Consider the following 7,680-nt stretch of genomic DNA (forward strand, 5'->3'; position numbering starts at 1 on the left):
CAAAGGCAGGGTGGAATCTCCCACACACCGGTGTGATTTTGAGCGAGCAAAAATGAGTTAGGAGAGGTTCTGCAATGTGGTGCGTGACCAGCCAGTAGGAGCCAAAGTGTAAGGAAACAAGGTAGTGGGGCCAAAGGCCGAGAGGGACCAGAAATGGAGAAGAATGGAGAGGCCTAGATGAAGCACAGAGTAGCCAGTGAACAGAGGGAGAGGAGAGAGAGAGAGAGCAGGAAGAGAAAGGTGTGGCTTAGGGATCTGAGTTAAATTCCCGAACCCCAGGGAAGTGTCCTACAATCACTGGGGAGGGGAAATACGAGTTGTGCGTGTCCCCACCAGTGACCACAGCATCCTGTAGTCAAAGGCAGGGTGGAACCACCCACACACCAGTGTGATTTTGAGCTAGTAAATGTCCTGACCCGCGAGACAGTCAGCGTGGGTTTCTGGAGGGAGGAAAAGGGAAAATGAGTTAGGAGAGGTTCTGCAATGTGGTACTTGACCAGCCAGTAGGAGAGTGGGCCTGGAGGCTGAGATGGACAGGGAGTGGAGAAGAATGGAGAGGCCTAGATGAAGCTCAGAGTAGCTAGTGAACAGAGGGAGAGGAGAGAGAGAGAGAGAGAGACAGAGAGACAGAGAGAGAGAGAGAAGATGAGATGTTAGGGAAAGGCAAAAGATGGCAGGAGCGAGGAAGGGAAGGGAGCTGAGGTAGGGAAAAGGATTTGAGTGCATCAGGGAGGCAGGTCTGACTCCCAGGTGGGCGTGGACAGACACAGTAACTGTGCCAGGCAGTTCAAGGGTCGCAGAAGCCAGTGCTGTCCAGTGGCCTTGAGTGAGGTCCGGGAGTGACCGAATATGATTGGAAAGGAGATGAAAAGAAAACTAGCAGAGGGTAGTGAAGGGGAAAGGGGAGAGAGAGAGAGGGAGAACTGAAAGGAGCAGGAGAGGGGAGAGAGATAGAGGGTGGAAGTGTACCTTAATGCCAAATCAGTGTTGTTCGCAGCGGCCAGTAACAACAAGCGAGTCCGAAAGTTTTACGTGTGAGGTCCCTTGAAGTAAGAGCTGGGTTTTGGCACCATCTGATAGGTAGAGAGAGGGTGGGAGTGAGCGGCGCGGATGGAGGAAGGCACCTATGGAATTCTCAGCCGGATACAGATTTATTTCGCACGGGGCACCTTTCCCTCGGGGAAGGGAAAGATGTCAGGGAAAGATGTCCGGGAAAGATGTCCGCCCACGGGTTGTGAGCTGGGACTTTATATATGGGGGCTTTAGGGTGTGGAAGGGGGAATGTTTGGGGGAGAAATCAGGGAGGGGGAAGCAGGTAGGATTAGGGTGTGGAAGTGTTTACTTTTTCCCTCTTAAGATGAGAGAAAAACAGCTTCTAAAATCTCTGGTTATCAGGTAGAATCTGCTTATCCTATCTTTGGAGATCAGAGGAGAGGCAGGCTGCTTCTCAGCAGAGTTTTGTTTCCCTTGACTCCAAAGGTCAAGGTGAGGTCCCTGTTGGGGAGGGGGGAAACTGCTGCTATTTGGAACCCTAACAAGTGATAGATCAGTACATAGCATAAATGTCTGAAATTTTCAAAAAATTAAGAATTAAAAAATTTATAGTTAAGATAAAAATCATCTTTCACCAGGCTTATTGGTACATGCCTTTAATCTCAGCACCTTGAAGAAAAAAGTCAAGCAGAGCTCAGTGAGTTCCAGGCCAGCCAAGGCTACACAGTGAGACCCTGTGGCATTATTATGCTAACATTACAGTTATACCTGAATAAAGAAGTCTGACTCTTAAATTAATTTTTAAGACTGGACCAGAACTCAGACGACAGTGGTTCCCCCAGATTTCTCTTTGAATGGTCTGTGTTCTGGAATTGTGCTGCTGGGATTCTGTCTGAAATTCTGTCTGGAACTGTGTCCTTGAGTTAGGCCCACTCATACATTTTATTTAAACTGGTTTCTCCAGCTTCAACTGGGGAAGTAGAAGCCAGTATCTACCCTTATCTTAACAGACAATCTTGCCATTTCATCCCTAGCTCTAGAATATATCATGCCCCCTAAGGTCAAGCTTGCTTCCCAATCCTCTTTCCATTCAATGAAGATAGGTACATTATCTTTCAATGAAAGACAAATTGAAAATGCAAATTCACAAGCATTCACTCATTATCTTCTTGGGTGGAGTATCAAACTGAGGCTACTAAAGTTAACTAAAATTTTTATTCCAGAATCTGTCCATTTTATGTCATTACCATTAAGACCTTGTCTGAAAAAATTAAAAATAAATAAATAACACCTTTAAGCAAAGTTCAAATAAAAAGTGTTTTAGTCAAAATAGAAAATAATTCTAGTCCATATATTAAAATACCTTTTTAATAATTCAGAGCATGGTTAAATTGTAATTGAGTTTGTTTTTGATATGACACCTTCATGGCCATAGCTATGCCATGTTAAAGTTTAGGCTGACTCTAGCCTCTTAAATAATCAGGCAGTTGGCTCAGGGTATGGGAACATACATCAGCAGGACCCCAGTTGTCTTGGGAACAGGTCAGCATGTTCCAGAATGCACCTGCTAACCACAGATTCAAGACTTCTGTGGGTTATTCTTGGCTTGCTTCTGCAAAATAGTAACTGTTGCTTAAGAGAATAGAAATTGTTAAGGGAGCTTTCCACGTGTAAGCTTGGGAGCTTAAAGTTTTCACACCTGGTTATTATTTCTCTGTATAAAAGCTTACCCAAGAGATGGCTCGGGGCTACACAGTTAGATTCCGACACCCTTGTGTAGTTACTGGCCAGCAAGAATTTCATTCAGCAAAACTGTCTGAGTGGTCTTCTCTGGTAAAGCACCTCACAACATGTTCATAAATACCCCCTTCAGATAATGCTAATTGGAGCTTTTTTTAAGATCTGAAGAATGAGTAGCTTAGATCTTCAATGTTTTTCTTAATTTCATAATATTTAATTTCTTTGACCTTAGTAATAATTTGTGGAAACTTTCTTTTGAACTAATTTCCATCAAGTGTATTAGCTTGTCTGACCATTTAGACTCAATTTCAAGGTCACTAAGACATTGCCTTTGAACTGATCCACTTTCAAATAGTACCACTTTCAATACACTGTACTTCAAATTCTCTCTTCTTTTAGTGTAAATTATTGAATGATTCTATCCATTGAATACTAGTATTGTCTTCATGGGTGACAATTTCTCTTATCCTGCTTGTTATACCTGATACTTGTGCTCAATCATTTCTGTATTTGGAAAGAAATGAATGAGTGAATGAATGAAATTCTTCTGGGATGTTTTATTTTACTATTAGTAGCTAAATAATTATGTGTTCATGTTCACTCCAATGAAGCTCGTAAGGGTTTTTAACAGGTGTTTAAAATGGTAAGAAATTTTAGACCAACCAATAGATTAGGAGCCTTCTCTTATTACAAGGTAATATTGTACCCAATAATGTGAGTGAAATTTGAACTTCTTTGCCTATCCCCACTCTTGATTTAATAAAGAAAGCTGGGTTACTCCATTATGATTTACTCCAGTCTGCATTTATTTTTATGTCCGAACACTAAATATAAGCATCTGGTTTCATCCAGACCTCTTTTGATAGTCAGACTATGGTTAAATAAGCTTTTACCCTATCTGGACATTATGGAATTGACTATTTTCCTAGTCATAAATTCATACTCTATATATGAGATAGAGTGCATATCTACAGTTCCTGTCAATAACACTATTAAGCTAAAACACAAAGATTCAAGTTGTTATTGACCCCTGTATTGCTGTGATATTGGTCTGATTTACGTGAAATAATGAGAAAAGTCTAATTTCTATTTTAAAAGTGTTGATCACCAAGAAGTTTTACTTGAACAATTGAGGAAGGCAGAGATGTAAATAGAGTCTTTTAAAATATTTATACTTTAGTCATGACCATACCTGTGTTATTCTTGGTGAATTTTCTGTTGATTCTGCCATCACTAGGGAGTAAAAAACCTAAATATTCTTTTAAAAATAAAACAAGTTGGCTGGGCGTGGTGGCTCAGGCCTTTAATCCCAGAGGCAGAGGCAGGCGGATCTCTGTGAGTTCAAGGCCAGGCTGGTCTACACAGTGAGTTCCAGGACAGTTGGGGCTACAGGGAGACCCTGTCTCAAAAAGACCAAAAAAAAAAAAAATTATAATAAAACAAGTTGGTTTTATTGCCATCTAAGCAGAATGACTGGCACAAAGTTAATTATGTTATCTACAACTATAGAAAACCAAACAATTTAATTTTATATCATTTAATAGCTTTTTAAATGAGATTTATTCAGTTACACAGAATAACTTGTTTTTCAGTCCTTGTTTTTCAGAGGATTTTTTCTTAAAATTATATAGCTTACAGTTGGAGCTGGGTTAGTATGGATATGAACCTACTGATGACCTCAATATTGGGCAAAATATATACTTTATTAATATCACCTTTGCTTAACTATAAGATTAATGAACATTTTTACTTTTACAAATTTGCTTGGGGCAATCTTTAGACCCTACAGTTGGCTGCATAAGATGGTGCCTTGGGTCTGGACAACCTGTGACAACCATGTTGACTTGAATGGGAATGCCTTTTGTTTTAGTCAATTATTGTCCTGACAAAATACTGATAAAAGCAATGTATAAAGTTTGAGGTGATACATCTGAGGTTTCATTTCAGCATTTCACAGCCTACAGGCAAGTGCTTAAGTCTTTCTTCTGTTGCAGTAGAGAACTGCCTATAAGCCCACTGTCTTGTGTCAGATCTTGAGTTGCAGGCTGGGAGATAAAGGGCTGGAGACAGGGAAGTGAAAAAAGGAGAACGGGCCCTACTATTGCTGGTCTGATGTACCATCTGAGTGGATTCATTCTCTCTCTCTCTCTCTCTCCCTCCCTCCCTCCCTCCCTCCATTCCCCCACACCCTGTGTAAATAAAAGTATTATTACATGTATTGTTTGAATATGTTGCTATCTCCTTGAAGATTCCTTTAATAATATGTAGTAGGAACAGGCAGATGTAGTTGGATTTATATTCTTGGTGGCTACTGTTATAGTGATATTTGTTCTCCTCCATTGGACTCTTGCCTGACATCATTTTATTGCTGGCACCATTTTATTGTGTTATCCTCAAAGTTATAACTAACACTGTCTCTCAAAAGTAATTCTTCTTGGTGGCATCCTGTGACTTTGGACCCAGGTATGCACCCAAAGCCAATCATCCAGCCACCAGTCACCCAACTCACTGCACAGCCCAGGAACTGCTTGGCATACTTGGATCCCCTGGGCAGTGACCTCCAGCATTCCCTCTACTCAACCCACTGCCACACGAACATAATGTGACTCCCTGAGCCTGGCCTCCAGGGAAAATTGCTCACACTACCTCTGTGACCAAAGCTCCTGTCATCCAAGAACAACTTGTAGAATCCGATGAGCCCTCTACCAACTTTTGAAGATAAGTAAACAGAATCTTTGAACCCCATGGAAGGCTTGCTCCAAGGCTGAGAAATTGTACCTATCCCTACTTGTACCTATCTGGATCTACTTGTACTGGGACCACTTCTGACAACCTATTCATACATCTCAACAGATGCCCCAAGACTGAACCCCAAGCACCATTTAGCTGGTCCACAATCTGATAAGTTGGCTTAATAGCAAACAAAGATCCAAATATCCACTGAACAAAGGTAAGTGTCCAGAAATCCATACCAAGAAACCTTACTCCAGATGACTAGATTCCATTATAAAAACACAACATGAATAATCAAGAAAATATATCTCCTCCAGAAATTAGTACCCCTACTGCAGTGTACTGAGAAAAGCAACTTAGTTGACGAGCAAGACAATGATTTCAAAACAGAAATTATAAATATGTTCAAGGAATTAAATGAGGATAGACATAAATTGTGGAATGAAGATCACAAAAACACAAGCAGTTGAATGGAATAAAAAAAAGCAATTCAAGTTAAATCATGTAATTTGATAAAGAAAAGAAAAGCTAAGTTAAAAAAAAAAAAAACTTGAAAAGAAAAACTCAATCAGTGAAGTAAAAACCTCAGCAGAAACCCTCATTAACAGAGTGCATCAAGTGGAAGAGAGAATATAGAATATCAAGGCCTGAAGACAAGGTAGAGGTATTAGATCACTCAAAGAAAAAAAAAATTTGTTTTTTTTTGTTTGTTTGTTTGTTTGTTTTTGGTGTTTTTGAGACAGGGTCTTCCTGTAGCCCCAGCTAACCTGGAACTCACTATGTAGACCAGGCTGGCCTTGAGCTCACAGAGCTTTGTCTGCCTTGGCCTCTCAAGTCCTGGGAAAATTTTAAACCTGGAAAATCCAGAAACAGATGTACAAGAACTCAAGGCTGCCATAAAAAGAAGAAACGTATTAATCACTGGCGTAGAAGAAGGAAAACAAGCCCAGGTCAATAGATAGAACATGTTTTCAACAAATTCATAGAAGAAAACTTCTCAAATCTAACAAAAGAGATTCCTATCAAGATGCAAGTGCCATACAGAATGGACAGGACCCACAAAGACAACCCCCCGGTTACATAATAAAACACTAAATTAACACAACAAAGGAAGGCTTTTTAAAGCTGAATGAGAGAATAACCAAATCACTTATAAGGCAGCCCCCAGGAAAACACTGGTATTTTCAGTGGAGACTTTGAATAATAAATAGGTCTAGACTAATGTTCTACAAGTTCTAGAAGTCCACAGATGTCATTCCAGACTGTTCTACCCAGCAGAACTATCATTCATTATCATAGGAGAAAGGCAAACTTTCCATGATAAAAGCAGATTTATGGAATTTATGACTACTAAGCCAGCTTTACAGAGGATGTTAGAAGGAAGGCTTCAATCTGAACAGAAGGATAAACTCATCCAAGAGGTCACAGGGAACAAATGAACAGTGCCAGGACAGGTAAACAAAAGAGATAAGCACAAAACTCCTGCACAAAAATCAACAAAAGTGCAGGAGTTAATACACGTTTTTCAATAATAATTCTGAATATTTGTGGCCTCATTCTCCAATAAACAGACACAGACTAACAGAGTGGATTAAAAAACAGGTACACCTTTTTGCTGCCTCCAAGAAATACATCTCACCAACCATCAACCAACTTAAGGTAAAAGAATGGAAAAAGGTTTTCCAGGCAAATGGAACCAAGAAACAAGCAGATGAAGCTATTCTACTATCTAACAAATAGACTTCCAAGCAAAATAAGTCAGAAGAGACAAGGAAGGACACTTCACACTCAGTAAAGGAAAAATCCACCAAAAGAATATTACAATTTTAAACACTTGTGCACCAAATACAAGGGCGCACGATTTCATAAAAGAAAAACCATTAGACCAAATCACCTGTCATTGCTCATTGTTACCTATAACCTCCTCATTATGAAGTTAACATACAATTAAGAAAATGATAAATAAATATGTGTAATGAACTTTCACTCTATGGATATAGTTGAAGACAAAGTTCAGTATAGTCTTCTTTATGAAGGATATTCTTCTGATGTCATTTGCAATTATAGTTATGCACCTGGAGTAAGTTACTCATTTATAGAACTGTGTGTATCTACATCTGCTATATAACTAGATCATATTTTTTTCATTTGTATTACTTGCCAAATAGCTCAGAGTTAACTATGCAGCCAGTATCCCACCATATTTTCTTTTCC

The sequence above is a fragment of the Nannospalax galili genome, unplaced genomic scaffold, assembly GCF_000622305.1.
Source record: "Nannospalax galili isolate Female #2095 unplaced genomic scaffold, S.galili_v1.0 scaffold249, whole genome shotgun sequence".
In the NCBI taxonomy this organism is placed as follows: domain Eukaryota; kingdom Metazoa; phylum Chordata; class Mammalia; order Rodentia; family Spalacidae; genus Nannospalax; species Nannospalax galili.